This window comes from Hemiscyllium ocellatum, chromosome 28 (assembly GCF_020745735.1).
Source record: "Hemiscyllium ocellatum isolate sHemOce1 chromosome 28, sHemOce1.pat.X.cur, whole genome shotgun sequence".
NCBI lineage: Eukaryota > Metazoa > Chordata > Chondrichthyes > Orectolobiformes > Hemiscylliidae > Hemiscyllium > Hemiscyllium ocellatum.
In genome coordinates this window covers 8,883,238-8,908,419 of record NC_083428.1, presented here as the reverse complement: position 1 = coordinate 8,908,419, position 25,182 = coordinate 8,883,238, and the positions used below count along the sequence as shown (strand labels likewise).

Sequence of the window (25,182 nt, the reverse complement as noted above, 5' to 3'; positions counted from 1 at the left end):
CATTCGGGTGAGGCTGACAGATTTCACTTTCCTCAGTGGATCAGTGGCAAGGTGGCTCAGTGGTTAGCACTGCTGCCACATGGCATCAGGCACATGGTTTGATTTCACCCTGGGTGACTATCTGTGTTGAGTTTGGACCATCTCCCAGTGTCTATGTGGGTTAACTCTGAGCCTCCGGTTTCATCCCACAGTGCAAAGATGTGCAGTTTAGGTGGATTGGTCATGCTACATTGCCCATAATGTCCTGGGCTGTGGAGACTATGTGGATTAGCCATAGGAAATGCAGGGTTACAGGAATAAGGTGGTGGTGGTGGGGGGGGGGGGCACTATTTGGTTTGGGTGGGATGCTCTTCACAGGGTTGATGAAGGGCTTTTGCCCGAAACGTTGATTTTCCTGCACCTTGGATGCTGCCTGACCTGCTGTGCTTTTCCAGCACCACTCTAATCTTGACTCTGATCTCCAGCATCTGCAGTCCTCACTTTTGCCAAAATGGCCTGTTTCCACACTGCACCGATCCTAAGTGAAGTAGGACCAACTGGTTTGGTGACAATAATTTTGCAGACACCATTATGTCGACTAATATTCAATTTCAGGTATATTGCAGATGCTGGAAACCAGAGTCTAGATTAGAGGTCAGGCAGCATCCAATGTTCAATTTCAGACATATTTAAATTTAACTACCATGGTTGAACCTGTGCTTTCAGGATATTATCCTGTGCCTTCAGATTACTAGTCAAATAATAGTGCTGTTAACGCCACTGTCCCCCTCCAAAGTGGTCAGTGATATTTATTGCAAATTTAGTGTCCAAAGAAACTGGTTTAACCATGTTTCCCGAACACTCAAAGAGGATTTCAGCATTCAGACTCTCTGGACCTAGGTTAGGGAGCATGAAGAAAAAAAATATCCAAAATACATTATCCAATGACCGCACCACTGGAAATAAAATATGTGGATGCCATAGGAACTGAATAACAACCAGACAAATAGGAAGCACCTAAGTGAGGCACTGGGATGTGACAGCATGCCTAGATCACATCACTGTAGGAGCCAGTGATTTCAATTTCAAGGTAGGGTATAATCACATTAAATACATAAAGAAAGCTGCTTAGAAATTAACATTTAGCGTAGGTCTCAGAGGATCTTGACTTACATCCCATTTCTTTAAAAATCACCCCAATTCTAAGACAAAAACTAACCAGAGTGTGAAGCTTATGGATAGGGCTAACATGACAAGTGAGTACTGATAATGAACAGCAGCTAAACTCCTACCAACAGCTCTTGATCTGGAAGGCACCATGAATGGATTCATTTAGAAAGACAGACATGGAGTAGGAAATTTGGGTCATTAGTTCCAGATTGCTAATGGCATGCTCAGATTGCTCTGTGCATGTGTGTCAATTGCTGGTGCCCTCTCTGAAAGTGACAAAAGGTTAGTGTCTCAACTCCACTGCCAACTTGGGAATGTGAATTTATTGCCTACTTCTACGATATGGCAAATCCACACATTGGTTGTTCCTGTTGAGCTAAGAGCAAAGGTAAGTTAATAATCCAAATTAAAATTCTAATTCAGGTGCTTATGCAGCAGCGAGATTGCAAAGTGTAGAATATTGATCAATCATGCAGCCCAGCAAATCCACTCCTATCCATGAGTCCCTGCCAAACACTTAGCTCAGGCATGGATTCGATTGCACCCATTTAACTCTCGTGTGGAAATGATTCTGCAAAGATTTTCCCTGAACTCTTTCCCAAGGGTAAATGATCAGTGTTGTTCTGTGATTGTAGAGAGATAAGGCAGGCTTGATCATTTAGGTGTGGCTATCTCATCAGAGCAGACAAATTCTCTGGCTGGCTAAAATGTACTTTTTTTTAATCTTTGTGAAATACCTCCACAGAGGCAAGTATCCTGTCACCCTTTATTTACACGTGCATAGTACTTGACACTGGTCCAGCTTCCTCAGAGCCAGCTCTCAGAGTGAACAGAATCTCTGACGTTCCTGTTTATATCTGTCAGCCAGGGCTCTCTGATTAGACCAGGTTAACAATCCTAATCAGGAAACCCATATTCTATGAGGTCCACCTGACTGACCTCATTACAATCACTACACTTTGTACCAGTATTGCAGCTCCAGTTTGTTTGTTTTTTTAATCCAGGGCCTTGGATTTAATCCAAAACATATCATATAATTTGCACTTCCAACTCTGATTTCTTAAGCAACCCCAATTTTATTTTCTCCACCATTCGTTGCCATACGTTCGGCTACCTAGGCCTCATATTCTGGAATTCACTTCCCACATCTTCCAATCTCTTTACCTCGCTTCCTTCTTTTAAAATATTTCGTAAAACCAACCTCTTTGTCTAAGGTTTTGACCTCCTTATGTGGCTCAGTGTTATACCATTCTGTCATGTTCCTGTGAAATGCCTTGGGATATCTTATGATGTCCAAGGGAATATATCAATATACATTACTGCTGCTATTAATTCTCAAATAAATGCACCTTTTTCACACAACTTGGCTCATCATTTTAAGTTCTTCTAGTCTTCAGTGCCCTGAACAGAGACATATGCCATTGTCACTGCATTGGGAATATGTGCCTTTATTAGCCCACAGTTTCTTGCGAAATGACTGTTCTGTGGTACCCCCCTCAAATGATATTCATGAATGATCCTAGAGTCATGGAGTCATAGAGATGTACACACAGATACCTACCCTTCAGTCCAACTCGTCCATGTCGACCAGATATCCTATATTAATCTAGTTCCATTTGCCAGCACTTGGCCATATCACTCTAAACCCTTTCAGATGCCTTTCATATGTTGTCATTGTTCCAGCCATGTTCCCTTATTGCATGTATATCCAATATTCAGAAACTGTCTGATTGTAGACTTAACCTAACCCTTCTGACACAGAAGCTGCCATACCAGCCATGAAAAGGAGGCAGACCCTGGTCAGGTTGCCAAGTTAGTTTGGTGGGATTCATGGATTCCAGCCAGATGATGGAGTAGACACATCCTTGTTCGTACTGTTATGGCCAAAATGGGAGAATTGCTCTGTCTGTCTCAAATTCCACTATGCTGGAGATCAGAGTCAAGAGTGTGGTGCTGAAAAAGCATAGCAGGTCAGGCAGCATCTGAGGAGCAGGAGATTCGACGTTTCAGGCAAATGCCCTTCATCAGGAATGTCAATTCTCCTGGTCCTCGGATGCTGCCTGACCTGTGCTTTTCCAGCTCCACATTCTCAACTCAAATTCCACCATGCCACAGGTCACAACATAAATCAATTGTTTCACTTAGCTCCTAATATAACTTTCTCTACATACAGCACAGACTAACAAGATCCATTAACCAGGATTCTTTCTTAAACAAAACAAAAATTATGAACAAAACTAATTTAATGAAGATGCAAAAGCTGGTCAATACAGAGTTTTGAATAGGAAATTTTAATTGTTTATCTCTCTAAATAACCCAGAACATCATTGTTGGCAATCACTTGCCAACAAGTATGATTGTCCACCTAGGAAATTCGGTGTCCCTGGACATAGTTTCTGTGGTCCTTTTGAGGCCAATGAGCCCAAACCTACAGCCACATATCTGACCACACATTGACATGTTTCCAAACATTGGCCACCATCTTATCTGAGCCTGAATCTGCTCTTGCTGCATTGAAGGGCAATGGTATAGAAATTTCAAATTTATTAGCCTTCCGCAAATGGACCCAGCTCAGTAAGATTTAGTCTGGATGAAGAAACCACATCAATCCATTCATCCTCTGGATGTGCCATTTAACACATGCTTAGTCTTGGTTTACTGGCTCAACCAGACTATTACATTTCTGTCAACTCTGACAGCCTTAAATCTGAAATCACATGATCTGGTGTGATTCCAGAAACCACAGATTTGTAGACCAAAGCAAATTTGGATGATTTGATGAGGTAGTAAGCTAAATTTTAGTAAGGTCTGTGCCTGTCATAAGCACATGTGCAAATATTAAATAGGTCTACTCTTCCATCAAAACAGATCTTTCCAATGTTCTGTATCTGTTAGGAGGTGGGTGAAAGCAATAAAGCTTTTAAAGGATGAAAGCCTTGTTGTGCCTCTTCCGATGTTCGCCCAATTCTCCTTAAAGTGCTGACTCATGTTCGTGCAGAGGTGCTGGATTGCCCAGTGAGGATCATGGCCATTCGCACACTCATTCAACAATCCAATGTCGGGGTGAGGCCAGGGAGAAGAGTTTAGGTAACTTAATCAAGTGCAGGAATCACAGTCTGAATTCTTTCCTTCCTGAAACTGAGAATGAAAGTGCCCACACTGTTACCCTGGAACAAGATTGGTTAACTGAATACAGATTGAAGATCTATTCTCGCATCAAGCTGGTTTGTATAACTGTGTCCCACACCAGACATTGAGTTTATCCAGTGAGTCATATAGATAGGTTTTGTCAGGGAAATAGTGGCACAGTGGTAATGTCACAGGATTGTGGAGGCAGCTTCACAATAGCAGATGGTGAGTTTAAATTCAATGAATTAATCTGGAAGTGAGAGATGGTCTTGCAATGGTAACTATGAAACTATCATCAATTGTTGTGGATCCCATTTAGTTCACTAATGCCCTTTAGGAAGGAACCTCCACTAATGCCTACCTTGTCTTGACTGCTTTAGAAACCCATCCAATGCTCTTTGGGGAAGGAAATCTATTGTGCTTACCTGGTTTGACCTCCTTATGATTCTAGAGACAAAACAATGTGGTGACACTGAACTGCCTTCTGAAATTGCTGAGCTAGCCATTCGGATCAATTAGGGAAGAGCAACAAATACTGGTCTTTCTTAGTGATGCCCACAGCTTGTGAATGTAAGAAGACAGTCCACTCCTGGTCTTTTATCACTTTACAGCAGGTTAGGCAGCATCTCAGGAATAGAGAATTCGACGTTTCGAGCACAAGCCCTTCATCAGGAATAAGAGAGAGAGCGCCAAGCCGGCTGAGATAAAAGGTAGGGAGGAGGGACTAGGGGGAGGGGCGATGGAGGTGGGATAGGTGGAAGGAGGTCAAGGTGAGGGTCCCTTGACCTCCTTCCACCTATCCCACCTCCATCGCCCCTCCCCCTAGTCCCTCCTCCCTACCTTTTATCTCAGCCGGCTTGGCTCTCTCTCTCTTATTCCTGATGAAGGGCTTGTGCTCGAAACGTCGAATTCTCTATTCCTGAGATGCTGCCTAACCTGCTGTGCTTTGACCAGCAACACATTTGCAGCTGTGATCTCCAGCATCTGCAGACCTCATTTTTTACTTTTATCACTTTACTTACAGTTTAAAAACAATTTAAATTCCGCTCTTTCTTCTGTTTACCACCAGCTTTTCCAACTTCTGTATGACTGGGATTTCAGGTGAGCATGGCCATCCTGCACATTGGCTAAAATCAACATGTAGACCTGTCCGTACATCTGTTGTATAAAAACAATCGTCACTGACTTTCTTACCTTTTGACTTAACCAACGTTCTCCCAGCTGGCTCCCATTCTGTAACCTTTCACATAGATTCTCTACAGTATGGAAACAGGCCAATAGGCCCATTGAGTCCACCCAGACCCCCCACATTTCCCATTGCTAATCTACCGAACCTACACATCCCTGGACACTAACGGCAATATTAGATTGGCCAATCCATCTAATCTGCACATTTTTGGATTGTCGGAAGAAACCAGAGCACCCAGAAGAAACCCACATAGACACAGGGAGAATGTGCAAACTTCACCCAAATAGTCACCTGAGGGCAGAATTGAACCTGGGTCACTGGTGCTGTGAGGCAGCAGTGCTAACCACTGAGCCATCATGCTACCTGGCAAAGGAGCAGTGTTTCGAAAGCTTGTGATTACAAATAAACCTGTTGGATTATAACTTGATAACATGTGACTTCTGATGAATGAATCAAATGGTGAGCAGGCTGGAGGGGCTGAATGGCCTACTCCTTTCCTCATTCTTATATTTTTGGCATGGAGTAGACTACAGTGAGACACCTCTCTTGACCCTTTGCAGTCCTTGGGGATTTAGGGACCTACAATGCTGTTTGGAAGGGAATTCCAGGATTTTAACCCAGTGGCAGTGATGGGGATGGTAATATAATTCCAAGTCAAGGATGATGTGTGGCTTGGAGGAGAATTTACAGGAACCAACAACTTTCAAGGGTGGGGCGGTTGTGAATTTTATTAGACAGAGTTAAAAGCAAGAGGGATTTTTTTTTCTTACTGAAAGATTAGGCCCATATGTTTTGATTGCAGCCGTGACCTATTTCCTCAAGGAATCTTGAGCAGTCTTTAATTTTAAAAAAACACCCAACATCATAAACAAAATGATTGTGAGCCTCGGGTGCAGTGGGCGGCGGAGGTATAGCCTCTCCCTCTCAGTCTGGAGGCTAATTTGATGGCAACAAACAGAGAGAGAGAGAGAGAGCAAAGTCTCCAAGGAACCGAAAGATCCTCTGCTTAATGGGATGGGAGCAGTGACCACCCATGCAGTGTGAGTAAAATCTTGTTATTTGTTCTCTCTGTGTCTCCCTCCCATTTAATAAAATTCTCGCTGCTGCATTAACTGGTAAGCCAGTGACAGGTCACCGGTTTGCTGATATAAATGTAATTCTATGTTTGTATTATGCTTCGAAGGCGCTGTTGATCAGTTCAGTCGGTTTTCATCCTCATTTCTAGGAAACCCCAGGATCTCGATAATATTTGGTTGCAGACGATTGAATGTATTTGGCAGGTAAGTTGGGTTTTTGGTTAAATAGAGTGTGGTGCTCCTTTATTTAACTTGTATTCTCCCTGGGTGGGACGCTAATAATTGGAGTATTATTATGCCGCAAACCATCCTTTCCCTCTCTCTTCCCTCGTATTACTACTATAAATGTACTGGACTCAAAATGCTGCTTAACTGGGAGATAGTGCAGGTTAATTATTCCGTGTTAGGTTAAAGCTGTCAGTTATTATACACCAGAATGCTCGGTAACCTACGCAAATATTATCTTGTGAATCCCCCTCAGATTAGGGGGCAGCATTTTCGAGTGTGGGATGTAAATTCACCAACTTGTACTTAGTGAGTGTTGAAGTTTTTCTGAGTTATTTGTATGTTTCTTGCCGCCCGAAGTCTATTTGAACCATCACCCGCTGCTTTATAGCGCCGTCTTTTGTGACTTTTTTTTTAAAACGAGAAATTAATATTTACCTTTTTTTCTCTTTAAAACATCATAAAAGGTCCCCATTCTCCGGAGAGTCCATACAATCGCTGAACAACCTTCCCTAATTTGGAATCGAGTTTGTGGTCACTCATGTGATGTAATGCCCCTCCCGTCCAAAGGCTTGAGTCTTGCTGGAGTTTTTTTAAAAGTATATTCTTCATTTCTGCTCTCCTTTGGCTTTCCGTCACGTTGACTTGTTGACATGGGAGGATTAACCGGTTATTTGTCCATACATGGAGACTTCCTGTTTTCATCTGACACCTACACGCCCCAAGTCAGGACCATTGAGTAACAACGACTAAGGTGGGGAGCTCTGGGGCATTTTCTGATGTCCCTCTTCCTGGTGCCGGGAGCATTGTGGCCAGTGATTAGAACGTAGCTAGCTTGACACTGAGCAAGGAGCAGAGCTGGTGGCATGTGTAGTGAGAGTGTGGGTTAAAAACCCATTACCACAGCTGGGGGGATGTTTTAATTCAATTCATAACCCTGGAATTGAAATCTGTTCTTGGCAAAAGGTGACATTAAGATTTTTTTTAAAAAATTATTTATTCAGTTTGTGGGATGTGGTGTCACTGGCTGGGCCAGTATTTATTGCCCATCCCTCGTTACCCTTGAGAAGGTGGTGGTGAGCTGCCTTCTTGACCCACTGTGATCCACCTGTTGTGGGTTGACCCGCAGTGCCCTTTAAGGAGGGAATTCCAGGATTTTGACTCAGTGGCGATATGATGACAAGTCAGGATGGTGAGTGGCTTGGAGGGGAATGTGCAGGTGGTGGTGTTCCCATGTATCTGCTGCCCTTGTCCTTCTAGATGGAAATGGTTGTGGGTTTGGAAGGTGCTGCCTAAGGAGCTTGTAGATGATAGTCGCATCAGTGCATACCGAAGATTGATGGTGGAAGGAGTGGATGCTTGTGGATATGGTGCCAATCAAGCAGGTTGCTTTGTCTTGGATGGTGTGAAGCTTCTTGTGAACATGACGAGAGTTTCTCGTGCTTGCTATGAGTTTTTAAAAGCTATTTACACCCAGAAAACCTGCCTTTTGTGGTTAAGCTATCACCCACATAAAAGATCAGAAGAGGTTTTGGTTCCAAACAACTGGCTTTAAAAACCAGTATGTTTCCCAAAACAAATATTCAGAGTTCAAAATCACTCCTGATCAGAAGCCAGTGACTGCCTCTTCACAGGCAAACTTCAGATGTTCTTACCATGTATAGTCTGCATGCCTGACGCAAGACTTCCAAAACAAGCCCTCCACTCTGAGTTTTGTCACGGCAAGCAGTTACCAGGAGGGCAAAGGAAATGCTTCAAGGATATCCTCAAAGTTTTCCTGGAAAGATTACAGCATCGTTGTCCACTCATAGGAATCTCTTGCCCCTTCAGACTGACCAAACTGGAGAGGAATTGTGTGTGAAGGTGACAAACATTTTGGGCAAATCCATCAGTTCCAGATGGAGTTAAATGCAAGCGACGGAAAGAGCCTCCCACTGGCTTTCTTCAGCAAAATAACGGCTCAAAATGTAGGTTCCAGAATTAGACTGTTTAGTCACCTCGAGTCCTATAAATTCCAGTCTTGAAGGACAGCCTTAGACCGAGAAAAAGAGTGGGATTTCCCAGTCTTGCTACAATTGCCAGTGTGATGTACAAGACAGTAAAATTTATAGTTGGGACTCCACAGCTTCAGGACTGAATCCTCACCTTGTTCAATCAAACTTGCTGTGATGCCCTTTGTAGTCAAGAGGTTGACTGGAAGTTAATGCCAAGGCTCACAATGGAAGGATGAGGTACTGCTGATGGCCTGCACCTCAGATCTGCTCTGAGGATGTTGCTTAGCAGTGCTGCTCTTCCAGCTCTCTGCCCCTTTCATCAGACAACTTTTAAAGACCAAGGGAAATGTTTAGTCATCTGATTATATATAATAGATAGCAGAGGCTAATGGCCCAACTGATCTAAGCTGATGTTGACCACTCATTCTCCTGTACTTCATGTAACTTCACCAGCAAATTCATTTTAATAATAATGACAATGAATTCTACTCTTACTGCTGTTTTGGGTAAAGTATTCGGTGTCCTCACCTGCCTTTACATAAATATCTCCTAAACCCTTTCTCTGTTCACCTGGTCATGCTGCGTTTAACCTGTCTAGATACTGCCTTGCCACAAAGTGAAAATAAGGTTAATCCATGATATATTCCGTCAACACCCCTGACGGTTTGGAACATTTGTGGATCTTTGCGTCAGAATGAATCAGCACCTTCAGGACAGGAAGGAAAAAAATGGGGGAGGGGTAAAAAGATAGGGAGAAGAACTTCTGGAATTCGCTAACTGAACACACAACTGCAATCGGGGCAACAGAAACTGAGTCGCTTTTTTTTCTTCTGTACTGTAAGTACAGAAGTCCATTTGGACATAGCCCTGTTAAAATATACTGGAGACTGGCTTGCAGTATTTATGTAATTTAAATGGAGCCAGGAAGGAATGCTCTTTGTGACCGAGAAGGACTCTAGTGTAATCTATTTTGGGTCAGAAGTCTGACTTTCTGCTGAGACTGTTGTTCAAAAAGTTCATTTTGATTTTTGTTCCGGACTTTTGCTCATGGAATCTTGGAACACAGGCAAGAATTCTGTTTTACTTTAGAAGGGAGTTTTGATTAAGCAAGATAAAAGCTTTGCCCCAGATCTTTTTGTATGTTTGTTTTCGTTCCCATTATTTTTAATCCTGTTTCCTCATTACTAATGACCAAGTTTGGATGGTATTCAGTGAGTCTTTGTACAAGTTCAGGGTTGTAAAGGACAAGTTTAGGTCTGAACCCTGATGGTATCCTGTTACAGAGCGAGAAGTAACTTGTTGTTTTGCATTTTCAGGATGTCCCAATGCAGGTCATATCCAATTTAAATATTTTTGAAAGTGCTGTCATGTAGGAAACATGGAGCCAATTTTCACATAGCAAGATCTGACAGACATTCCTTATTTTTGTTTAGGAAATGTGTATCAACCAGAAAGAATGTCTTCTGTTCAACTTTTTGAAATTGGCCCCAGAGATCTATTTAGAGCTGAAAATGTGTTGCTGATCAGGAATCCTGATGAAGGGCTTATGCCCGAAACGTCGAATTTCCTGTTCCTTGGATGCTGCCTGACCTGCTGCGCTTTTCCAGCAACACATTTTCAGCTCTGATCTCCAGCATCTGCAGACCTCACTTTCTCCCCAGAGATCTATTTAGCCAAGAAAGGGGCTGACAGTTCCTTTTGATTTTGATATTTATTTCAAAAAAACAGATTTTTCTAAAAAAAAATACTTTTTGAGGCATTTGTGAAAAATAGACAGTAAATAAGCAAGAATCATAAAATCTGACTAGTGAAAATTTGTATAGGTTTGTGAAAAGGAGAAGATTAGCAAATGTGGGCCCATTTACAGGGGAGATGGGAGAATTCATAATAGGGAATAAGGAAATGACAGAGAAACGTTTTTAAAAAACCTTTCAGAAATACTGGAGAACCAAGGGGCTCAGTGAGAATGAGGAACTGAAATAAAGCAGGATTAAAAGGACAGTCGCACTGGAGAGGATAATGGGATGATTGGCCCTGGGCCAGGTGATCTGTATCTGAGTGATGAAAGAGGTCATTGTAAGTGATAGTGATCGGTGATGGTCTTCCCAAATTCTATAGGTTCTGGAATGGGTCCTGTCAATTTGGAGGTAGTAAATATAACCTGACAGTTTAAGAAAGGAGGAAGAGACAGAACAGGGATGCCACAAATCTGAAAGGGGAGGGCAAACAGTTAGAGGTTGTGGTTCTGATTGCTTCTGTTGACACTGATCGAAAGAGGGATGAGGTCATAGAGATGTACAGCATAGAAACAGACCCGTGGATTTAGTGTGATAAAAGTAGGACCTCTAGCTGTAATCAATGGATTACACTTGGTGCCACGTACTCCTTTGTAGAGGAATAAATGGCTAGAACAGATGAATGCATGACTAAAGAGTCTGCAAGAGTGAGGAGATTCCTGGATCACTGGATTTTTTTTTGGGAAAGGTGGGACCTGTACATGTTCAAAGGGTTGCACCTGAGCTGCAAAGGTATTGGGGAACAAAGCAAGAATTGATGGCAATCATTTTAGTCCAAGAGTCCTGAGGGTAAGGCAGACCAGTCGAGGGTGCTGATTAATACACGGATATGCTATCATTTCCATCCACATGGTTGAGAGAGGGGCAGGACTGATAACTCAATGTGCCAAAGTGTAGAATCTTCAGGTAGGGCAAAGAGATGTGTCGCAACATTGAAGATTGCATTATTACAAGAGGATGGTATCTTAGACGATTCCTCACTTAAGGCCATATGGGTAGAATTTAAAAATAAAACAGGAAACAGTCACATTGTTGAGGGTGTACTACATACTCCCAGTCAGGGTGAGCAAGAAGGGCAGGCAGATGTCAAAAGTGTAAACATGGCAGGGTAATTATTGCAGGGGATTTTAATTTCCCTAAAGTGTGAAAGGCCACCATGTGGATAATCCCAAAAGGAATGGGTAGGGGGCAGTGTTGAATCTAATTTTAGAGAATGAAGCTGGGCAAGTGGTAGAAACAAAGAGTGATGCTGGAAAAGTACAGCTGGTCAGGCAGCAACCGAGGAGCAGGAGAGTCAATGTTTCGAGCATGAGCTCTTCATCAGGAATGAGGGGGTTGCCCAAGGGGACGAAAAGATAAATGAGGGGAAGTTGGGTGGGGGGATGGTAGCTGGAAATGTGATCGGTAGATGAAGGTGAGGGAGGGGGGAGAGATGATAGGTGGGAAGGAAGACAGACAGGTAAGATAGTTCACGAGGGCAGTGCCAGGTTGGATCTGGGGCAGTGGAGGAGGAGAGGGGAGATGACCAAACTACTAAAATCTGCATTGATCCCATTTGGTTGGAGGGTCCCAAAACGGAAGATGAGGTGCTCTTCCTCCAGGTGTTAGGTGGTTCGAGTTTGGTGATGGAGGAGGCCTAGTACTTGTATGTCCTTGGCAGAGTGGGAGGGGGAGTTGAAGTGTTTGGCTACAGGGCGGTGGGGTTGTTTAGTGTATTCCAGAGATGTTCTCTATACGTTTCGCAAGTTGGTGTCCTGTCTCCCCTGTGTAAAGGAGACCACATCGAAAACAACGGACACAGTAGATGATGTGTGTAGAAAGACAAGTAAATCTCTGTTGGATGTGGAAGGATCCTGTGGGACTTCCTTGGACAAAGGTGAGGCGGGGAGAAGTGAGCACACGTTTTGCACTTCTGACAGGGGAGGGTGCCGAGTGTGGAGCGTGGGCTGGTCGGAGCACGGACCTTACAAGGGAGTTGCGGAGGGAATAGTCTCCTGGGAACGCAGATAGGGGAGGGAATGTATATCCCTGGTGGTGGGGTCTATCTGTAGGTGGCGGAAATGGTGGAGGATAATGCATTATATCTGGAAGTTGGTGGGGTGGAAGGTAAGGACCAGGGGTTTCTGTGCTTGCAATTGGACGGGTGGGGTTCGGGACAGAAGTGGAGGAGAAGGGCATCATTGACCATATGGGAGAGGAAATTACAGTCCTTGAAGGAGTTTATCTGGGTGGAATTGGACCTCCTGGGAGCAGATCCGATATGGTGGAAATATCCTGGGTCTCCTCCACCACCAAACTCTCCGAACCCAATGCCTGGAGGAAGAATGCCTTAGGACACTCCAACCACGTGAGATCAATGTCATTTTTTTTTTCACCAGTTCCCTGAACTCTCCTCCCCTCTCCCACCTTATCCCAAATCCAACCTTCCAACTCAACACTGTCCTCTTGAGCTGTCCTACCTGTCCATCTTCCTTCCTATCTATCTGTCGACCATCTTCTCCAACCTAACACCATCACCTCCCCCCTTCCCCCACCCTTGCTTTCATCTATGTATTGCATTCTCAGTTACCTTCCCCCCCCCCCCTTTTTCCCCCCTTCTCCCCCCCCCCCCCCCCCTTCCAGGAGGCATACAATTAAGGTGTAGGGCAGGAGGTTTAGTGGAGATTTAGGGAAGAACTGTTTCACGCTGGGATGGTACGTATCTGGAACTCACTGCCTGGAAGGATGCTAGAGGTGATAACCATTACAGCATTTAAGAAGTATATGGATAACCTGAAGTATCGTTGCATACAAGGCTATGGATCAAGTGCTGAAAATGGGGCTAGAGTAGATGGGTGCTTGCTGACCAGCATAGACAATGGGCAGAAGAGCCTCTCTCCATGCTGTAAAACTGAGTCTGAGTCTATGTTCTATGGAAGTTAAAAATCACACAACACCAGGTTATAGTCCAACAGGTTTAATTGGAAACACACTAGCTTTCAGAGCAACACTCCTTCATCAGGTGATAGTGGAGGGCTCGATCGTAACACAAAATTTATAGTAAAAATTTGCAGTGTGATGTAACTGAAATTGTACATTGAAAAATTGATTGTCTGTTAAGCCTTTCATCTGTTAGAATTCAGTGATAGTTTTACTTCTTTCATGTGTAAATCACAAAACCCTTCTTTTTAAAGTTGTATTCTCGGGTTAGCTGCTAAAAATGGCGATAGCTAGACAATCTATTGAAGGTGTTAGCCCCCTGTGTTCTCTGTCTATGACCTGATGTTTAGGTTGATTCTAATCTAATAAGTGAGATAAGTGTTTTACATAAATTCATGCAGTTTTTGAGCTCAGAGTTCTACATGAATGTATGCAGTTTTTGAGCAAAGTGCAATGTAACTCTGCAATACAAATTCACCCCACAAAATATACGTGTGCATGTGGGTCTTTGTCTGTCTGTGTGTGTTTGTCTCTCTGGGCTGGGGGTTGTGAGTGTGAGAAAGTGTGTGTGTGTAGTGAGTGCAGAGTGTCTTAAGTCTGCAAGGGAGTGCATGGGTGTGTGTGGGTGTCTGTATGCGCGCCTCTCTGTACGTGTGTGTGTGTGTGTGTGTAGTGATCACCTGTAATGTGACATGAACCCAAGGTCCCAGTTGAGGCCCTCCCTATGGGTACCGAACTTAGCTATCAGCCTCTGCTACCTGTCCCGAAGTCCACCTTGGAGGATGGTCATCCGAAGGTCCAAGGCTGAATGTCTTGGACCACTGAAGTGTTCTATGTAGTTATGAAGCCAAGCAGTATGTTGGTCTTCATTGCAAGAGGTTTTGAGTACAGGATTAAAGAGTCTTTTTTTTAAAGATTTTAGATTACTTACAATATGGAAACAGGCCCTTCGGTCCAACATGTCCAAACCAACTCTATGAATGAATAACCCACCCACACCCAATCCCCTGCCCCATATTTACCCCTGACTGTGGGCAACTTAGCATAGCCAATTCACCTAACCTGCACATCTTTGGATGGTGGGAGGAAACCGGAGCACATGGAGGACACTCCCGCAGACGTAGGGAGAATGTGCAAACTCCACACAGACAGATACCGAGGTGGGAATCAAACTCCGGTCCCTGGCAATATGAGGCAGCAGTGCTAACCACTGAGCCACCATGCCACCTTGCTGCAATTGTGTAAAGTCCTGATGAAACTGCATCTTGAGTAATGTAAACTATTTTGGTCTCCATATAAAAAGTAGAATACGCTTACCGTAGAGAAACTGCAGTGAAGATTCAGCAGATTTATTCCTGGCATAGAGGGATTGTCTTCTGAGGAAACAGGCTGGGTACTCTCTAGGGTTTATTGTGATTTCAATGAGACACAAATTCTTACAGTGCTCTGTAGTGTAGATACAGGAAGTTTGTTTTCTTTGGCTGGGATGTCTAGAACCCAGGGAAACAACCGCCGAGTGAGGGGCCAGACATTTATGAATTTGGAGTGAGTCTTTGGGATTGTCTATCCTAGAGAGCTGTGGAGGATCTATCATTAAATGTGTTCAAGGTGGAAATTGATTGAATTCTAGATATATTTATCTTTCACAGGATGAGGGTGTCACTGCATAGGCCAGCATTTATTGCCCATCCCTAAATGCCCAGAGGGTAGTTAAGAGTCAACCACATTGCTGTGGGTCTGGAGTCACATGTAGGCCAACCAGGGGAGGATGGCAGTTTCTGTCTCTAACATTGGCGTTGTGTCATTGTTAGATTCTCAATTCCAAATTTTGCATTGAATTCAATTCAATTACATCGTCTGATTATAGTGGGATTCAAGCCCAGGTCCTCAGAACTTTGCCTAGGCCTCTGGATTAACAGTTGAGCAATAATTCCACTAGGCCATCGCATCCTTTCTAGATATTGGACAGCTCAAGGGATTGGGAATTGCCACTTTCCAACACTATCAACATTATCTAATTGAATGATGGAGCAGGTTTGAGGGGGCTGGTAGGACCATGCCAATTTCCTAAGGTTTTATAGTTGAAATGTCCTTCCAGCCTTAACTGGCACTCAGCAACTTGGCAAAGATAATGTGTCACTAATTTTGACTGCACTCTTACACATTAGATCATCAATCCATGCCGGGAACACATTCAATGCATCAAGAGATATTGTATGTTAATCTTTTAATTTTATTTTAGTTGATCCTTCGATCCAACACACTATGCACTTCATGACCTCAAAGTGGCAATTCACCCAGGGAATACTTTTCTCTCTCGGACGACTTCTTTCTCCATTAAAGAACATTTCCAGGATTAGTGAAGTAATGTGTATCCTTGTTTATTTATGCAGCCCAGCAGCTGCCCCAGAGATTGACTGAACAAGGCAATAAATGTTAAGTGCAGTAGGATGTTTTTTTTCCCATCGATAATTTGACATTGAACATTAGGCAACCGGCCACTGTTCTTGTATTTGGTAGAGGCTGGAGGGCCATTGGGCCTTCCAATGAATGGTGATAAATTATTTATCAATAGACTCTGTCTTGCTGACCAGAAGAAGCTTTGCTGGGACCTGCTCGAGGATAAATTTTGTTTGTGGAATCATTCCTCCATTATGTACCTGACTGAGCTGCTGAAATGGTCATATGCTCATTTTTAATTTTCTTTTTGAACTTTCAATAATTATAATCTCCAAAAACTGTTAGAGATTGAATCATGTATTTATTCTCTTACCTCTAGACCCAATTTTAACATTTAGCAATGTCAGAAAAAAATCACTCCTCCGGTTTAATTGCACCTGAAAATGATGCAAAGGTACAGTCACCTTAATCTGATCAAACCATAGTGCTGCTTCTCTCATTAGAGAAACGATTAGTGTTTAACCCAAGAGGCACCACACTTCAGGTTGAAGGATGGTGTGTCGAAGGATAGTTCTTCAGGGTAACTTCAGCAGAGCAGGATTTGAACTCTCACTGTTGGCATCACTTTGCAATGCAAACCAGCCATCCAGTCAGTCTTAGCAACTGTCCAATCGCGGCAACAGCATGCTGCAGAATAGGAGTAGGTTATAGAGCGTTTGAATTTGCTCCACTACTCAACAAAGTCGTGGCTGATCTGTTAGGAAGCTCAACTGTATATTCTTGATGGCCCCACATTAAGCCTTGACTCCTTTGTCTGCTAAAAATCTCGGGGTCTGAAGTAAACTCAGTGATCCAGACTCCAGTGCTTTGAGGTAGAGAAATGCACAGTCTAACAACCCTTTGAGAGAAAACTATTGTCCTCATTTCCACACCACCACCACCACCTCCACCCCCCCCCCCCCACCCACCCCCCCCCCCGCCCCCCCCCCCAAATTTCAAGTGGGAGATCTCTTTTTGTATGTTTAAATTGTATCTCCTACTTCTCGTCTCCCCCACAAGAGGTGTACGGATCCTATCAGCACCTTTCTTATGTTTCAATAAGGGATCACCTTTCATTTTTCTAAATTCCAGTGAAGGCCCAATTCGTTCAACCTTTCATCTCAAAATAACCACTTCATCCAAGGGTCGAGTCAACTGAAATTTGTCTGAATTGCTTCTTACAGGTTTTGCTTTTGTATTTCAAAATCAGGAGACTAAAACTAGATACACAATACTCTCTGGGTAGCCTCATCAAGGCTCTGTGCAGCAGCAGTAATGCTCTGCTACTGTTATTCTATTCCCCTTGCAATAAATGACAACATTTGACTTGCTGTAACTACATTCTAATCTTGTGAGAATCTCCTACTAGGACATATAGATACTTCCATGTCCCTGAACTTTTCCAATTTCTCTCAACCTAACAGAATAGTGAAGAAGGTGTTTGGTATGCTTTCCTTTATTGGTCAGTGCATTGAGTATAGGAGTTGGGAGGTTGTGTTGCAGCTGTACAAGATGGTGGTTAGGCCACTTTTGGAATATTGAATGCAATTCTGGTCTCCTTCATATTGGAAGAAAGTTGTGAAACTTGAAAGGGTTCAGAAAAGATTTTATAAAGATGTTGCCAGGGTTGGAGGATTTGAGCTATAGGGAGAGGTTGAATAGGCTGGGGCTGTTTTTCCTGGAACATCGAAGGCTGAGGGGTGACCTCATAGAGGTTTATAAAATCATGAGGGGCATGGATAGGATAAATAGACAAAGACTTTTCCCTGGGGTGGGGGAGTACAAAATTAGATGGCATAGGTTTAGGGTGAGAGGGGAAAGATATAAAAGGGACGTAAGGGGCAACTGTTTCACACAGAAGGTGGTGATTGTATGGAATGAGCTGCCAGAGGAAGTGGTGGAGGCTGGTACAATTGCAACATTTAAAAGGCATCTGGATGGGTATGTGAACAGGAAGGGTTTTGAGGAATATGGGCCAAGTGCAGGCAAATGGGTCTAGATTAGGTTCAGATATCTGGTCAGCATGGACTAGTTGGACTGAAGGGTTTGTTTCTGTGCTGTACATCTCTATGACTCTAGTTGCTTTTCATTTCTTCCTGCCAAAGTGAATAAGATCACATTTTCCTAAATTTTTAACCCACTCTTTTAACCCACTCATTTAACCTATCTCCTTTGTAGACTCGATTACTTTTGACAGTTTGCTTTCCTACCTACCTTGGTTTCATTGCCAAATTTGACTGCCAATTTTTTTTTACTCAAGATGGGATTATAATAGGCAAACATTCTTCCACCTCTGCATTGTTGCCACAACCAAGTAATAAGGGCTGCATTTTACAGTACTTAGGCAGTGAGGGAGGGCACACATGTTGCGTGCCCATCCCACCACCTTTCTATCCGTCTCTGGCCCATTTACCTAAGCGTGGGTATTTGGAGTGGTTGTGGGTGGAGTGCCAACTTGTCCAGCCACCCGGAGTCCTATTGAAGCCCACAAGAGCCTACTTAACTGGGAATCAAGGACCTCAATCCACTTCCACTGCCATAACATACTGCACAGGCCAGAATGTGAAGGCTGTCTGTCTGTTTGTTGAAAGGCCTTCTTTGCAAAGGGTGGGATGTTTAAGAGGCCGGAACTTGGAGATGTGCCTGGATACCAGGTGGTTACAGAGGTAGGGAGAGGAGAGGCCCCAGAAGGATTTGAAATCGGAGATGAGCCTTGTAGGCCATGGAATGTATTTGGAGTCTTTATGTTGCGGCTAAGCCTATTGAAACACTGCAAGTCATGAAATGTAACTCGGTGCAGAGAGCTCTGTTTTACACTGGGATCATTTTATGGATTTCAACAAAATGCCTTTGGGCCTGAACCTTTGTTCATCGATGAAATCAAATCGCCCAAAGAGCTGTCTTCTGTGGAACTTATCTTGTGATCTGTTTACTGTGCACCATTCACTCTTTGTACTCATTAGGGTTTTTTCATTGGAGAAAGTAATCCAAGCTGGTGTTATTTAGGGCTGTAAGTAGATGTTGGAGAAAGACAGGTACCCCTACTCTGCATTCTGAAGTGAAAATCAGCTCCCTGACTGTGCCGTCACATCTTCTGTTTTCTTGACTGTGAGGAAAGACCTTTACTGTTTCGTCTCTTGCCACCTCCAACGCCTCTTCCCCCCCCCCCCCACCCCCCGCACAGATATTTGCTAGAAATGGGGAAAATGAGGGTTAATGTAATAAGGTTCAAAGACTCAAGAGTGTCATTGAATTGAATTTGAAGCCACCACGTAAGGAAGTAATGGGATGATGACAAAGAGCTAAGTTTTAACAGTCATACAGCACAGAAATAGATCCTTTGGTCCAACTCATCCATGCTAACCAGACGTCCCAAACTGACCTAGTCTCATTTGCCTGCATTTGACCCATATCCTTCTAAACCTTTCCGATTTGTTACCTGTCCAAATACATTTTTAAAATGTTGTGATTTTTCCTGCCCCCATTACCACGTCTGGCAGTGCATCCCATAAGCGCACCACTCTCTCTGTGTGAAAGATTTGTTCCTCAGGTCCTATTTAAATTTTTCCCCTTTCCTTTTAAACCTATGCCCTCTAGTTTTGGACTTCTCTCTACCCAGGGGAAAAAAGGACCTTGGCTATTCATCTTATCCATGCCGCTTATGACTTTATAATTTTGAGGTGCCAGTGTTAGACTGGGGTGTATAAAGTTAAAAATCACTCAACACCAGGTTATAGTCCAATAGGTTTAATTGGAAGCACTAGCTTTCGGAGCGCTGCTCCTTCAGGTGGTTGAAGGAGCAGTGCTCCAAAAGCTTGTGCTTCCAAATAAATCTGTTGAACTATAACCTGGTGTTGAGTCACTTTTAACTATGATTTTATAAATCTCTATAAGATCATCCCTCAGCCTCCAAAGTCCTCAAACTCTGCAGTCCTGTAACATCCTTGTACATTTTTTTTTAATGCACCCTTTCCAGTTTAACAACATCCTTCCTAAAGCAGGCTAATCAGAATTGTACGCAGTTTTCTAAAAGTGGCCTCACCAATGTCTTGTAGAGCTGCAAATGATGCCTCAAATCCTGTACTCACTGCTCTGACCAATGAAGGCAAACACCCTGTCTACCTGTGACACAACTTTCAAGGAACTGTGCACCTGCATCCCCACGTCCCTCAGTTCAGCAACACTTCCCAGGACCTCACTATTAAGTGTATGAGGCTTGCCCTGGTTTTCCTGAACAAAATGCAATACCTCGCATTTATCTAAATTTAAACTTCCATAGGTGCTTCTTGAAGGAAAGAGAAAGTTCAAAACATTTAGGGAAATAATTTCCAGGGTTTAGAATATTAACAGTTCAAGGCACAGCCACCAATGGTTACCTAATTAAAATTTGGAATGCCCAGGAACCAGAATTAAATACCTCAGAAGGTTGAGGAGCTGGAAGAGTTGACAAAGATAGGAAGCATCAAGGCCATGGGTCAGTTTTCTTAAAATTCTCATTCTTGTTAACAAAATGAGGTATTGCGTATCTTAACAAGGAGCCAAGGTAGGTTAGTGAGTAGAGGGATAATGGGTGAGTGAGACTTGGTGCAAGTTAGGACGTGCAAAATAGGAGTTTTTTGGGATAACCTCAAAATGGTAGAATGTGAGTGTAGTTAGGAGCGTCTCGGAATAGGCAAATCTAGTGGTGACAATGTTCCGGATGAGGGTTCCAGCAGCAGATGAACTGCAGTGGTGGCAGATTCTGATGTTTTTGAGATGGAAATGGGTGCTCATGGTATTGAAGTAGATACTCATCGTTCACTAGGATGATGAAAACAGAAACTAGTTTGAAAATGAAATGGGATGGGCACCTGAAGGAAGTACATTTTCTTAGCATCTTTGAAGAGGTTGATTCAATTACCCACCTCTGGAGTAGGTGGGATTTATATTCAGTCCCAGAGATACGGGTACTACCTTTGTAGCACAAGACCTCCAGCTATGGATATCCCCATATTGGGAGGGTATTCCACTGATTAGATTGCCCTCCAGGGAAATTATGTATGTGAGGCTGAGTGATCTCCATCTGTGAAGATAAGATCCCATGGTAGTGCTGAGTTAGAGTTGGGTTCCATCAGCATAATTGTGAAAACTAATTGTTTACAATTGTGTTATTAAAGGGAAATAGAAGGGAGATCATGGTGAGGAAGCAGGAAGTGGTGCTCCACACCTGTGATTCTGTGGCTGTACAGAAAAAATGGAACTGGTCAACAATGGTCCTAGTAAGCGAGATGACCATGGAGAGCCATAAGGGGATGATGGGAGTCATCTATTGTGTCAAAGGCTCAAGTCAGACTGAAAAGTACAAGCGGAAACAATTAATTTTTGGCACTGGCACATTGAGAGGTGTTTTAGTACTGTGGCAGAGACAGGGACCTGATTTGAGGATTTACAAACCTGGAGTTCCAGACCCAGAAAAAAAAGAATTTAATCTGGGAGGTTTTATCATATTCAGGAACTTTGGAGAGGAGGAGGTTAGAGATGGGAAGTATTTTGTAAGGACAAAGCATTTGTTTGAGGGGAAGAAGACAATGCAAATTCAACAAAAGGGCATGGAACCCCTGAGAGGAGGGAAACCATTTACAAAACTCCATTGTCTGGTTGAGGGCCATGCCCATAGGCATTGTAGTGTTCCAGTGTAACTCCTGTGACTCAACCCTGTTAGTGTTTCAAATACCGTATTCCCATCTAACCTCGTTTGTACATAATGTAGCAGAGACAGGAATTCCCATTGGTGAAAGCTGCTGATTTTTCTCCAGTTCAGCTCCAGCTATGCTGAAAGTTATCTTGGACCAGCTCAGTCAGCACAATCCAATGACTGAACCCAAGATCTTTCTGATCCGTGTGGCTGAGATACACGTACTGTTAACCAGAGGAGAGCTCTCTTGTGTTTTAATAACCTGAAGTCAGCTGATTAATGTGGTTTCATAATGGGTGGAAAGGCCGTAATGATATTTAAAGAGCTAAAGAAACATTTACAGGAAAAAAACTTGAGACTGTGGAGTCATATGTCATCTCAGAAGAGTCTTGGTCAGTGTGTGGAACCGAGAAACCTGGATGATCCAGGAATGGGTTCCAAGTCTTTAAAGACAAAATAAAACAAATCTTGCATTTCCTTCATTGCTTTTCTTGCCATATTGCTGAAAGCAGGATCAGGTGCCAAGTTGCCCCCTGTACTAGCAGAGTCTTAGATTCTAGTCCAATTTTAACCCAGTGTGTAAGTAGCCCTTTATCTGGAACTTCAACTGAGTATCCACTTGATGAGGCCAGATTTCATGTCACTGGGCTTATATTCTCTTCGAGTCATAGAGAGATACAGCACGGAAGCAGACTCTTCCGTCCAACTCGTCCATCCTTACGTAATCTAGTCCCACTTGCCAGCATCCGGCCCATATCCCTCCAAACCCTTCCTATTCATATATCCATCCAGATGCCTTTTAAATGTTGTAATTGTACCAGCCTCCACCACTTCCTCTGGCAGCTTATTCCATACATGCACCACCCTCCACATGAAAAAATTGCCCCTTAGGTCCCTTTTAATATCTTCCCCTCTCACTCTAAACCTATGCCCTCTAGTTCTGCCCTTCCCCCAGCCCAGGGAAAAGACATTGTCTACTTATCCTACCCATGCCCCTTTATGATTTGATAAACCTTTGAGGTCACCCCTCAGCCTTCAACGCTCCACGGAAAACAGCCCCAGCCTATTCAGCCTCTCCCTGTAGCTCAAATCATTCAACCCTGGCAACATCCTTGTCAATTCTTTCTGAACCCTTTCAAGCTTCACGATATCCTTCTCATAGGAAGGAGACCAGAATTGCATACAATATTCCAAAAGTAGCCTAACCAATGTCCTGTACAGCTATAAAATGGCGTCCTAATGCCTATACTCAATGCTCTGACCAATAAAGGAAGTCATATCATCTTGAGGGTAGAAGATTTTCAGTGATTGGTTCTGGACTCCAGCTCCGAGGTTGCAGTCTAAGATACTGGATAGTCCACGTAGGATGGAGAAGAGAAGATATTTCTTCACCCCAAGTGCTGAGCCTGTGAAATTCTCTACTGCAGGAAAGCAGTTGAGATCAAAACATTGAAAGTTTTTAATGAGTTAGATACAGTTCTAAGATATCAAATAGTGTTTGGGGAGAAAACAGGAACAGGGCATGAGTTGGATGACTAGCCATGATCATAATGAATGACGGAGCAGGCTCAAAGGAGCGAATGGTCTACTGTTGTTTCTGTTTTCAATGTTTCTACTAAAGAAGTTATTGGGTAAATGCAGGGACCATATTTAGCTTGATGTAGTTGGTCCAGAACAAGAGCCTTCAACCTAAAGCTAGCTGATGTCAGAAAACATTTCTTCCCACTCAAGGTAACAAAAACCTGGAACACTCGCTCTCAGGAAGCTGTTGAGACTGAGTGTCAATTGAAAATTTCAAAACTGATTGAAAGATTAAGGCACCAAGGCAAATTGTTTGTTTTTTTAATGTAGTGTGGGCATTGCTAGTCACACAGACCTTAGTTTTTCATTTGAAGGTGGTGATGGTCTTGAACCAATTCAGTTGTTGGTGTGTAGAAACCGAATTCCAGGATTTTGGCCCAGGTAGCTGGAGTTAAGATACAGATAAGCAATGCACTAATTGAACATTGAGATGGATATTTTTTTAAAACTTCATTCATGGAGCATGGACAATGCTGGCCTGGCCAGAATTTATTGCTGTCCTTAGCTGTTCTTGCTACACATGAATGCTAGGGCATTGCAGAAGGCTGTTACAAGTCAAACAATCCTTATGGGTCTGGGTCACACATAGGTCAGACTGGTTAAGGACAGCAAGTTTCCGTCCCAAAGGACATTAATGAATGTCTTCAGCCCAAAGGTTTACAATGGTTTCATTCGACTCTTAATTCCAGATTTTTGGAATACTGTGTTCAGTTCTGGTCTCTCTGTTATTGGAAAGATGTTAATCTTGACAGGGTTAAGAAAAGATTGACCAGGATGTTGCTGGGGTTGGAGGGTTTGAGCTACAAAGAGAGGCTGAATAGGCTGGGGCTGTTTTCCCTGGAGCATCGGAGGCTGAAGGGTGACCTTATCGAGGTTTATAAAATCATGAGGGGCATGGATAGGGTGATTAGCCAAGGTCTTTTCCCCAGGGTAGGGGAGAGTCCAAAACTAGAGGGCAAAAGTTTCAGATGAGAGGGGAAAGATTTAAAAGAGACATAAGGGGAAACGTTTTCACTCCGAAGGTGGTGCTTGTATGGAATGAGCTGCCAGAGGAAGTGGTGGAGGCTGGTACAATTACAACATTTTAAAAGGCATCTGGATGGGTATATGAATAGGAAGGGTTTGGGGGTGATATGGGCCAAATGCTGACAAATGGGACTAGATTAATTCAGGATATCTGGTTAGTATGGGCGATTTGGACCAAATGGCATCTTTCTGTGCTGTACAACTCCATGACTCCATTGGATTCAAATTCACCATTTGCTGTGAAAAGATTCAAACCAACAGCTCCAGAACATTGCCTGGGTCTCAGGATTACTAATCCAGCGATTAATACCAGTAGATCACAGACCCCTACTCCCCACCCACACCTCCTGGAGGAGCTGAACGTCATAGTCCTGACATGATGAAATCAGCTGAGTGAAAATGGGAAGAGAGAAACCAATGAAGGTTATGGTCTTGACGTTTCCGGTCTTGATGATTATCTGGTGTCCTGTTGTGTTAGAATAAATATTTTTGAACATAAAAGATCCCACAGCACAAGTCAAAGTAAAGCAGGAATTCTGCGTACAATCCTGGCTAACAGTTACATTTCAACATGAAAGAAAACTAAACAATTACAACAACAGGTTTGGGTTGGACCAAGGTGAGTCACACCTGGCTCAGAGATTTGTCATAACATATCCAAACAGGCTGATCTTTAAGCATATAATTATAAGATAAAGTGAGGGGGAAGAATAAAATTGAGGGAAACATAAAATCTGTTATGCAAAAAAAATTATTTGCTTAAAACCAATTAAATGTAATCTGGACTCCATTATAAGTCTCATTAAGTAAATCTGCTTGTTACATTATCAGCAAGGAAGTAGACTGAAGTGCAGTCTGGTTTTGTTTCCCATGTCAGTATGTCTCCGTGTTCTCAAAGATGAATCTCTCTCCATAGAATGGAGCGCATTAAAAAATGAGTCTGTAGCTCAGCGTATTGACCAAATGCTCAGACTGATATCTCATT

At 43.1% G+C, this 25,182-nt stretch overlaps 1 protein-coding gene and 1 long non-coding RNA gene across 3 annotated transcripts in view; one reads left to right on the top strand and one right to left on the bottom strand.

Annotated features, from left to right (window-relative positions):
* haus8 (HAUS augmin like complex subunit 8) overlaps positions 1-7,325 on the bottom strand; it is a 151,738-nt gene extending 144,413 nt beyond the window's left edge. Inside the window, exon 1 of one of the 2 annotated variants that reach the window (XM_060846617.1) lies at positions 7,207-7,325. The gene's annotated coding sequence lies outside the window, so the exon portion shown is untranslated. Of the gene's footprint in view, positions 1-5,300; positions 5,381-7,206 lie in introns of those variants that run through there. The other variant, XM_060846618.1, reaches the window with a different exon arrangement.
* The window catches only part of LOC132829247 (uncharacterized), a 31,347-nt gene continuing 12,524 nt past the window's right edge, over positions 6,360-25,182 (top strand). Inside the window, exons 1-2 of the long non-coding RNA XR_009646224.1 lie at positions 6,360-6,507; positions 6,693-6,747. This is a non-coding gene — a long non-coding RNA (uncharacterized LOC132829247). The remainder of the gene's footprint in view (positions 6,508-6,692; positions 6,748-25,182) is intronic.